Consider the following 12,812-nt stretch of genomic DNA (forward strand, 5'->3'; position numbering starts at 1 on the left):
TATTCTAAATATCAAATGATTTCTTATAGCCGAAAACTTCTTCTGAAAATAGTAGCAGTATTAACCCACTTATAAAAGAACGTCCAAAAATATAATTGTGTGACATCATTAATATTGCGTGTTGTGATATTTTGTTATCTCAGTATTTATGCTGTGTTTTGCTTATAATGACAATGATTCAAACAAATTAGTTCTATTAAAATTATATCTTTTTAATGATCCATGATAAACATGTACAAGACTTAGTATTGTTTGTGTTATTCGTCTTTCACAGTCACTTGTAACAGTGCAAAATTTCATAAGTCTATTATTAAGTCGCCACGAGCATTAGGATTGACTATCCTAATTCCGAAAGAGATTTGCTGTGTATGGATACATTCCGAACAGCTACACGGTCACTCCACTTTTGCATGGATTTTGTTGCAGGATTTGAAAAGTCCGGAATTATGACCATATTTCTATACCTCTGTCAAGCATTCAGGTAACTGGTTCACTATTCAAGTTAATCAATCAATCGAGTGTTTCTTTTTGACCTCAATAAATCATCTTACATGAGCAATACATATGTAATATTTATCAGTAAGATGATTGACAGTTGTTATGGGCATCTTTGTCATTGATATGCAGGACGTAAACATTGTAACTTGAAGGGAAAAGAAAACCTGCGTTGTACAAAACTGATACCGAGCGACGTATTTGTAACTCTAGGTTACACGGTATCCGTACACAGGAAGTCATACCAATATGACAGGACACATTAATCTGACTCTAACACGTTTAAAAGATACCAGTCAACAACCAGAAATACAATCCTACAAGGGCACATTACTCCGAGTCCAAAACAGACCAACAAAGTAACAATAAACAGTAAGACATGTCACCCTACCATGACAATTTGTGTTTACCATGACAAATCACCCCTGAATGGAAACCTACCGACAATGTTACTGTCAACAGGAAGACATATCACCCTGTCATGACACATTACTCCTAATAGAGAACGACCAACTATCTGACATTCGAAATGGAAAAAGGGAAAATATCAACCTACTATGGCACATGACACATTACCGAGTTGAAACCGATCAACAATGAAATAGTCAACAGGCAGATATGTCAACCTGCAATGACCTATTACCCCAATCGAGTCGAATCTGACACCCAATGTAACAGTTAACAAGACGACATGTCACCCTGCCATGACCTATTACCCCAATCGAGTCGAAACTGACACCAATGTAACAGTTAACAAGACGACATGCCACCCTGTCATAACCTATTACCCCAATCGAGTCGAAACTGACACCCAAGGTAACAGTCAACAAGAAGACATGTCACCCTGCCATGACCTATTACTCCGAGCGAGTCGAAACTGACACCCAATGTTACAGTCAACAAGAAGACAAGTCACCCTGCCATAACCTATAACTCCGATCGAGTCGAAACTGACACCCAATGTTACAGTCAACAAGAAGACATGTCACCCTGCCATAACCTATTACCCCAATCGAGTCGAAACTGACACCCAATGTACCAGTCAACAAGAAGACATGTCACCCTGCCATGACCTATTACTCCGATCGAGTCGAAACTGACACCCAATGTACCAGTCAACAAGAAGACATGTCACCCTGCCATGACCTATTACTCCGATCGAGTCGAAACTGACACCCAATGTACCAGTCAACAAGAAGACATGTCACCCTGCCATGACCTATTACTCCGATCGAGTCGAAACTGACACCCAATGTACCAGTCAACAAGAAGACATGTCACCCTGCCATGACCTATTACTCCGATCGAGTCGAAACTGACACCCAATGTTACAGTCAACAAGAAGACATGTCACCCTTTCTTGTCACATCACTCTCACTTATAAGGGCGTTTTTCAATAACAACGTATTTTCTTGTCCTAGCCACTTTAAAAAAAATGTGTTTGATCTTTGCAAGTAATTTTTTGTGCAGTCAGTACATTGAATTAGATTTAACATTTTAAAGCAAAGAAAGTTTATTTTTTAGAGGGATTGATAAGATATTGACTCCTGAATGGTCCAAAACAACCAAAATGGCATGTCCCTAGACCGCCTGTTCAACATTCATACTCTAAGATATCGTAAAAAAAAATGAAGAAATTAATGTTTTTTTACTTTACATAAGTTCTTTAATAATTCAAAAGTATGTACAGAGCCAACATATTCTAATAAACAGCTTTCAATATAGGTTTTTTAATTTCAGAAGGTGTGTCCCTCACAAATTGTCCACTACGAAACGAAGTCATTCAAATTTGCCAATAAACAGTTTTATAAAATCAATGTAATTTTTGTTTGCAAGAGATATAAACATTAGGGTCTTACAAAAGAAGTGATGCTTTTATAACGGCAATTAAATTGTTGGTAAGAAAAATTGAGCACATCAAATGGACCAGAGTGATACCGTATTTTTGATAATGTCCCTTACGAAACGGGTAAAATCTCCTTCAGTATCTGGTTTTAAAATTATGAAAAAAATATCAGTGTACAGCTTGATAAATGCTTTGATGAATACAATCAGTCTTGTTACTACTGCAATATAGGGATTGTGGGAAAAAAATAAAGCATGCAAATACGTACCTTACGAAACGGTCCCCTACGAAACAAGTATGGGAGAAAAACGTTTCGTAGTGGACACTACCACTACCATGTAGTCTTTTTTAAATCTTTTTTCAATTATATTCGTGCAAAACAAATAACAAGGGTTAGTTTCATGTAATTTTTATTATGTTTTTATTAACATATAATAGGGTTGATGTCAACTACGAAACTTTTTGTCCACTACGAAACGGTTTTGTCCACTACGAAACGCATCAAAATGTCCACTACGTAACATGAGTTGAACCTTCATATGTGAAGTACTGTCTAATCTTTATCGATAAAAATGATTTTCTAATTCAGAAAAAAAATGATATTTTTCTAGTATTTAAAGTAAACAAACTGGAATGTCTATAGGAAACATTTAAAATTGCAAAACATATGTGTGTTTAGAAAAAGTTTCGTAGGGGACAAAAGTCCCCTACGAAACAGTACACAAATTATGAAAATAATATCATTTTAAAGAATATTTAAGATTGCACTTTTTGTTTACAAACAGGTCTATTATAGAGGTATTCAAAATAACTCTTGAAATTAAATTTTAGACAAGTTGATTTTCCATTTTTTTTTAGGTCTGAAATGTACGCTTTTATTGAAAAACGCCCATAACCGACGTTCAAGGTAACAGTCATATAGACAATGTGTCACCTCCAAGAACACATTTATGTGACTCTAAAAAAACTAAAAAGGTGACAGTTTACAGAAAGACATGTCAACCGGCCAGGACACCCCACCATAATTCTTAACATACCAGTTTTTGATACTTATTATGAAATAATGTTTGTATAGAGTGTTTAAAAATACAAAGTATTAAACGTCGTTGGTATAACCTGGTCGCGGGTGGAACTTTAGACCTCTCGTACTTGAAAATACACGTCATACCATACTTTGAAACATATAATTAAAACAGTATATAATACTTACATAGTCCAGAGGCTTTTGACTTGGGACAGACGCAAAGATGCAATGGTGTTGAACATGTTTTGTGAGATATCAACTCTCCCCGATACATCTAACCGATACAGAATAAACAAGCACAGAGAAAAATACACAGTAAAACTAAGTTTAAAAGAAATCCGAGTCCGATGTTAGAATATATAACTGGTGAAACTGGCTAGGCATATGACAATAATAAGTACATGAATGAACAGTACACTTGTACTAAAAACGTACTTAATAAAAATCATATCAGATGTAAATCACTGAATCGTCCTGCATATATACATAAATACAAATTGTTGACACACAGCATTCAATGCATTTTATTTCTTCATAAATATTTGTAAATATTCACAATGTAAACCTTTTGATGTTATTGATAACTTTTTAAAACTTGTTGCAATTTTTGCAGAATAATTTCATCAGATAATTCATAAACTGAATTCATAAAAACTCTTGGGCAGTATAGGGAGGTGTGTATAACTTATGATTTTCCATCGGAAGAGGGTCAAGTCTCGATTGTTACGTAAACAATTTTAGGTTCAATCCAGTTCAACCACAGCCTTCCCCCTTTTATGTCTGAATACGCCAATGTAAATGTTATATACTACATTCACTGGATATAAAATCAGTTCGGCCACAACCTCCCCATTTTTTCGTCTAAATCCGCCATTGTAAATTTTATATATTACATTCACTGGGTGACAAATCAGTTCAACCACCCCCCTTTTTTTGTCTGATTCCGCCAATGTAAATGTTATATACCACATTTACTGGATTTCAAATCAGTTCAACCACAACCGTCCCCCTTTTTTTGTCTAAATCCGCAAAATCCGCCAATGTAAATGCTATATATACTACATTCAATAAATGTCAAATCAGTTCAGATACATAGTTTACGTTTACAACTATATTCTCACACCAAAGTACCGTTAACTTCCGAGGCCCCTCATGGGGGGGGGGGGGTCCTAGTAATCACATAATCACCATTGTTTTGCCAATATAATCACATAATCATTAAATATTTGCTTATCTTTAGTAATCAAATAATCATAAACTAAAAATACAGTCCTAGGTAATCAAATAATCATGAAATATTTGGCTTAATAATCAAATAATCATTAAAAAAACGGCCAAGTAATCACATAATCAAAAACCCCATGAGGGCCCTCACTTCCAATGCAAGTTTAAACAAATGTCGTTTTGATTGAGCATTCCTTCTTCCTGCTTCAATAATTATGGCATTTAGTTTAATAAATAACAAAGGTTGTAATAATTACTACATTGAATTAATTATAAATGAAAATATTTAAATTCAAAAAAGAAAAAGAAAACGACACGCCAATCATATCAGTTAAAGAATAACAAAAGTATACTTTAAGAATTTATCTTTTAAAGACCGTAACTTGATAAGGTAAGTACGGAATTGAAGATTAAAAAAACGGAAAAACCAAACTGTGTTCCATTCAGACACCTATCCTTCAAACTAATATTTAAAAACAACTTATAATTTATATATTATAATGTTTTTTTACAAAACAGGTTTAGGTGGTTTTATCAAAATTGGAATACAGAGAAATTCCAGAATTCGGTTATTTAAACACGAGATTGTCCGACTTATTTTACTTTTAAAATCGCAATGCTCCAAGTAACTGCACTGGCTCAATTATTTTTAGTCTTATGTACAGTGTTGATTAATTCAATATGGATCGTAAAAGGCGGAAAAAACTTCGACTGGAAACCAGATATCAATGGAACCAATGATTATACCTGTGATCTAGATTTTTGTACCGGAAACCAGTTTGACGTGAATAGATGTTGTGCTTGTAACTATATTAAAACAAACATTTCAGAGTTTTCCCCCTTGCATGTAGAAATTATAAATAACAAAGGAGAATCTGTCGTAATATTGAATAAGAAGGATATTGGCGCTGTAAATGTTTCTATCAAACATTCTAATGGATGGTTACGTTTCTTTCCGTCAAATCTATGCGACTTCAAATCAGAATTAAAATCTATAGATTTCTCTTACAACCAAATTAAGCAATGGACTAATTTATCATGTTTGTACATGCTTGATTCACTCAATCTTACAAGAAACAGTTTGGCCACAGTTTCGAACTCAACTTTCATTGGACTGTATTCCTTACGATCAGTCGATCTATCATTTAATGAAATAAGAACAATAGATTTACATATGCTGTCGGATCAATCAATACATTTATTTAATATAGATTTATCTAACAACCTCATGAAAACACTTGACGCTTCGAACATGATTGTACAGGACAAATTTTTCTGCAAAATAGACTTTTCGTACAATGAAATACGAGGATTAACCAACACAGATGAAACTCTGTTAACAAATGAAGTAAATCAAAACGGTGGTGATATTTTTTTACGAAACATGAGAGAGGAATTTTACTTCAACGAATTGTTTTCTTATTCTTTCAAAACTATTGAAGACTATCAAATTCTATTTTCTAATTTTCGTGGAACGTACGACATTAAGAATTCAAAAGCACATTGTGATTGTCACGTAGCAAGATTCCTCAAGTTCTGTCCCGATGACTTTTATCGGATTTATAAAGCAAAAAATAATAAACTAGTATGCGGCTCTCCGGAAAACCTGGTTAACGTAAGTGTCATAGACTTACCATTATATAATGAAGTCTTTGATGAAATGATTTGTGAAGTCTGGGACCATTGTCCAAGGAAATGCAAATGCATAGAACAACCAAGAAGAGATCGGCTATTCATAGACTGTTCAAATCAGAGTTTGCACACACTTCCGGCGGAAATGCCCCAATCGTTGTTCAACCTCGAAATCGATTTTAGTGATAACTCAATTATAAATATCGATAACAGGGAATACTTAAAGCGTACAGTAGAAATCAATTTTGAGAGAAACTTACTAAAAACAGTCGATAAGACATTTATAGAGAATATACCCATGATGAGTAGTGTAAACTTAAAAGAGAATCAAATTACGACGTTGGCGAAAGAAATTCAAAATCTACATCCGGATATATTTCTATTCAATCAGACAGAAGTCGTCTGTGAATGTTCTTCCGAATGGATAAAAATTTGGCGGGAACTGAAGCACGCAAACAAATCTTTTGAATTTGGATGTCGGGCTGAAAACGGACATGGCATTGTGATTGAATTGTTTTCATTTATTGACCTTTTTTGTGAAACTGAAACACCAGACAATAGTGCTATTATAATAGGTTTTCTTGTTCTTTTATCTATTTTATCTTTTGTGTTGACTGCCTTATTTTTTTTTCACTTCGAACTTTCAATTTTAGGCGCTAAACTTAGACGGAAAACACACAAGGATTGGAATCGTGACGTGTTTATATCTTTTGACGAGGAAAACATAGAGGTCTTCATATTCATACAGAAAATTCTCAAGCCAAATCTTATTCGAAAAGGCTATAAAGTTTTTTCATCCGACGATATGTTATTCGGTCAATCCAGGGATCTAAAAGATGAGCATAATGTTCAAGTAGAACCACGTGATGTAATCATCGTATTATCAGATAATTTTGATAAACCCAAGAACATTAACGACAATTGCTGGATAATGACCGAGTTTGATTATTGCTGGAAGAAGTTTATTGGATTGCATATCCGCAATTTGATTACGTTGAACTTTGATAGTCTTAGTTCATCCGATTTATCAAACAGAAAATTGAAGGCTGTTAAACGGATATGTCCGTGCGTATTAGTCCCTGATCGACGTCATGAAGTCCTTGCTCGGTTTGAAACTATTTTAGGGGCACCAATAAGAAAGCATGCGTTCAATTAGAACCCGAATATAGAAAATTGTGGAGGGCTACACAAGAGTAATGTCCATCTAAACTTATCATGTATCCTTTTGTTGATTCAATGCTAAACGTATGGACATTTTATAGAAAATCCATAGCTTTTGTCCTTGTACTCTCTTATTTGGCAATTTTGGTGACTGATAGATATAGGATTATTGCATGCAGTGCTAGCATTAATTTTCCTTAAAACAAGTTTATTAATGTAGTTAAAAACAAGTTTATTAATGCAGTTATTGGTTAAAACAAATATAAATATTAAGGTTTATGGCCCCTTCTGTAGCCACTTTTAAACTGCAATAGTTTCAAAACTACACATATAATGAAGAATAGAGATAGGCAATTTTGTATATATACCAAGGGGAAACTTGATGCAAAGCATTATTATTTAGTTTTTATATGTGTAGTTTTGAACTTATTGCAGTTTAAAAGTGGCTACAGAAGGGGTCATAAACCTTAACTTTCTTATTCCCGTGATGAATAATGTATGTGACCCTTTGTGCACATGCCTGAGGACGAATAACACAAAATCGGATGTCCTTTACTTTCAAATTGTTGCTTACTTAAGTTATCAACCTCAGTTTTGATTGGGTCCATCATTCTACATGTTCATTATTCGAATGATAGCATTTCAACTGTTTTAATTTGTATGCATATAAAAATACTTTCTTTTTTTATTCTATGTAGCGACCAATGTTAACATTTGTGTTAGTAGTGTATGCTAACAAATGTGTATACTAACTAATTCATGTAATCATATTCATGTGACCATTGTACAACTTACTGTGTTGTTTAATAACAAATAAAAACGTATGTTATTGTCAAATTTATAATATTGACATTTATTGTTATATCTATGGATATAAAAAAGTTTTTGAAGGAGGGGTGTAATGTTTTCGAAGCACCAACAGCGCTTGTATGTAGATTAACATGTTTTTCATGACTTACATCTAGAAACAGATAATGACGGTTGAAAACAAAACTTTAAGACAAAAGAGATGATTTCAGCTTCCCAATTGTAAACTTTCAATTTCAATATAACACCATTCCAGCAGCGCCTGCATACGGAGTATATATTTCCAAATTCATACGATGTTCCCGGGATTGTATTTCCTGTCATGATTTACTTGATAGAGGGTTGCTGCTCACAAGTAAGCTATAAAACCAAGAGTACCAAATGATGAAGTTGAAATCATGTAATCGTAAATATTAAGGACGCCATCACAAATTGTTAGACTGTTAGGGAATATTCGTTTCACAGATCACATAGGATATGTTCCTATGTCGTTAATACAATCCTGTCACCTTTACACGGATATCACAAACCGACTTATACTATTTACCGGTGAGGGGTTGTTGGCGAGGGGGGGACTTTCTTGTTGCTTAGTTTTTAGTTTTCGAAGTTGTGGCTTGTGTACTTTTATTTGTCTGTTTTTCTTTGTCCTTTTTAGTCATGGCGTTTTCAGTTTGTTTTCGATCTAATATTTTGAATGTCCCTCTGGTATATTCTTCCTCTTTTGAAACGATACTTTAGGTTGCGTTGTCTCTCAATGATGATTGATAGAGAGTTAGCACCTGTTTTATATACTACTGTGGATTCATTTATTTTGATGGGTATCAATTTTTGTGTATTGCTGAAATCTTGCATATTCTTGAACATTTGATTTCGCAGTTTTGACAATCCCTACAAAGCCTATTAAAAATATGTGAATATTTGATTTCGTGGTTCACCTGTACCCACGAAACCCACGAAAATGGATATTCAACGAATAATAATAAATCCACAGTTACTGTAGTATATATATCAATTTTATACGATTTGTCTTTGGTTGTGTTTCCTATCAAGGCTTTATTGTCCTTTTTTTTAAAGGTAGCTTTGTTATCAACAAATTGTTCCTCTTAGTTTCTCTTAGAAAGTCTAACGAACTCAATTATGATTAGATTTATCCTTTTTGGATTATCTGGATCTGAGATAACTATACTAGTATGTTGAAGCTACAATACCGCCCTATGATCCTACATTGTGAAACCTCGCAATGGTTAAGGCCTTTTATCATTTTCTCATATCTCACGGTATAGAGTGTAGTACGAATATACGTAAATTTGATTGGCTTATTCAGCATCACAAGACAAGGTTAAGACAGTTCGATTGGGTATTCGTTATGATATTGATTGCTTGCAAAGGTTAAGACGATGTCCATTCGGTCATGATAACAGAGAAATGCGAAACAAAATGCTCACATTTTTCTTTTCAAAATCTTCTTTTTGTCAAAATTTATAAGTAATACATTCTCAAGCATACATAAAGTGTAAAATGTTTGATGCAGACACTAGAGATAAAACAGCATATATGTAAAAGACTAGATCACGAAAAAGTGATATGAAAATGCGATAATTGATTCATTTAACCAGCACCATGAGACGAGGTTACGAAATTTACAATGGCTATTCGAACTTTCAAAGGTTATTAAAACGATGTACATTTAGACCTCACAAACTGACATATGTGTACTTTTCAATGATATACAAAACACTCACACATTTCATCAACATATTTTCTTGAATTTAAAATGAATAACATTATAAAGCGTACACAAAGTTAAAAACGCATGTTGAGAAGGAAATGGTTTTGACATGTACTGATGACACATGTTGAATAGAATATGATTACCACGGACGTCAAATGCGTAAGACGATAGGATTATGACTGATGCCACGTTAGGAGTAAGATATTGTTAGGACGTATGTCACATGATGAGTAATATATGGTTGAGATGGATAGATCATAATGAGAATGAAAATGGTTACGATAAACGGCACATGTGAAGAAAAATAGTTTTATAACGGATGCTAAAGTTCAGAAGAAATGACAACGATGAGTGGCACATGTTATATGGGAAATGACAACGATGGGTGGCATATGTTAAGTAGAATATGACAAAGATGGGTGGCACAATTTAAGTAGGATATAAATAAATTTGGTGTATTTACTGTCTTCTGATTGGTTAAAAGTATTAGTTTTATTTTCAATGTTGTCAATTTTTATGGCGACACGCCCACTCTGACTTTGTGTATTCATACGCCAACATGTGTGTACGTTGTTTTGGTTAATATAAATAATATAAAAAGTTCTTTGAGCCTTATTTTTGATAGAAATTTATTTATAATGAATGGCAATAATTTATTTTGAATTTATTGACGCATAAAATTAATTTTTGACTCTTCACATTTTACATAATCCGCTTCGCGGATTATTCAATGTGAAGAGTCAAAAATTAATTTTATGGTTCAATAAATTCAAAATAAATAATAGCCATTCATTAAATAATAACGATGAGTGGTACATGTTTTAAGTGATAAATGATACGATGGATGGCATAAGTTAAGTGGAAATGAGAACGTTGAGTGGCACATGTTAAGTAGGATAAGGTAACGATGGGTGGCACATGTTAAGTAGGATAAGATGACGATAGGTGGCACATGCTAGGTAGAATATGACAACGATGGGTGGCATATGTTAAGTAGAATATGACAAAGATGGGTGGCACAATTTAAGTAGGATATAATAACGATGAGTGGTACATTATAAGTGGTAAATAATACGATGGATGGTATTAGTTAAGTGGAAATGAGAACGTTGAGTGGCACATGTTAAGTAGGATAAGGTAACGATGGGTGGCACATGTTAAGTAGGATAAGGTAACGATGGGTGGCACATGTTAAGTAGGATAAGATGACGATGGGTTGCACATGCTAGGTAGAATATGACAAAGATGGGTGGCATATGCTAAGTAGAATATGACAAAGATGGGTGGCACATGCTCAGTCGGATATGATAAAGATGAGTGGTACATGTTAAGTGGTAAATGATATGGGTGAGAGGTACGTAAATGAACGCCTCTAGCGGAAAACGGGAAAATCGGCGTTTGTTGCTATGGGAGTTATCTCCCGTACACCAGAATAAATATTTTCAAGATGTCGGAATATATTCCGCTTCGTCGGAATAATGGTCAATATGGTGGAAAAGTATTGAATGCATCTCATCAAAATATAGCTAAAATTGAAGAATGTAAAATGAAATATCTTGTAACAGAAACTTGGCATGTCGTGATGGCCGAAGAGCGACTGAGTTGGGTTTACTAATACTAGCTGACCAACTTAAAGCTTGCATTTAAATTATGTTTCTACAAAACTGTCTAAAGTACAAAGAATGGGTCTCGGAACTATTTTGTTTTTACCTTGGGGTAACTGTCCATACATGAACTTACAACACGCCGGTACGTAATCGGCAAAGACTGATGACTTCAAAAATTGGGAATGTTGTCGTTGATATGTGACGTACAAAATGTATAAAAATCATAAACTCCCACAGTAATGAAATTAAGCTTACACTATATATTGTCATTTTATTTATTGAAATTCCATAGCAAACTTTGTCACGGACTTTAATACATTCAGTCATTTGCATTCAACATGTTCAAGAAATAAATTTTCCCAAACTGACAACTGTCAACGTGAGTGAAAACTGCTAGGACGTATTCAATCCTTGACACACACAAAAAAGAGGTTAATACTAATTATTTTAAATTTGATACTCCTGTTTTAACTGATATATAACCATTTTCTAAAATAAATATAAACATAAATCTTTCTTTACAGTGCTTTCTTTCACGTCCGCAATATGGTATATAAATAGAATTTGAAAATGAAAGTAATATAGTGCTATTTTAAAACAAATAATTTATAGTAAAACAAATATTGAAAGCAAAAGAGTATAATTGCTTTCTGTGTGACATGCAATTTTTAAAATATAATTTCGGAGTTACTTCAGACGGGTAAGCAAGAGAGAGTGACAATAAACTTGAACGATAGTCCAAATGTGTAATGGTGATGGGGCCTTCCGTATGAACAAACGGGAACTGTCTTTCAAAATGAACGAAAATTTAAAAGAAATGAATACACTTTTCAGTCAATATGTAATGAATTGAATGGAACATTGTGAATAACAAGCTTCCTGCATTAAAAAGCGGCAAGGGAAAAATATAGACTGATCCGCTGATTGAAAATTACGGCTTTACCGCCACTTCAAAAATAAAATAATTAGCAAAGTATATATTATACTGAAGATGTAGAAATTTCTGCTAGCACCAATCAATTCATTTTAAATTGCGCAAAATTTCGGAAATACAGTTATTTCGATTTCAGTTGATACTGTTTATATACATATGCAAATGCTGCTATAAAAAATTAGAATAAGAACTTTTACTTTTGCTTTACGTATTTCTTCTCAATTTCGCAAAACTTGCAAAAAAAATCTAAAGTACGAACAGGAATATTGTTGGCATAAATTACGAGGTCCAAAATGCTGTTGGCGATTTCCAATCTCTGCAACATCCAATGCATACGTTAAAATCCCTCG

Source organism: Mytilus galloprovincialis, chromosome 13 (genome assembly GCF_965363235.1).
Source record: "Mytilus galloprovincialis chromosome 13, xbMytGall1.hap1.1, whole genome shotgun sequence".
NCBI classification, from domain to species: Eukaryota; Metazoa; Mollusca; class Bivalvia; order Mytilida; family Mytilidae; genus Mytilus; species Mytilus galloprovincialis.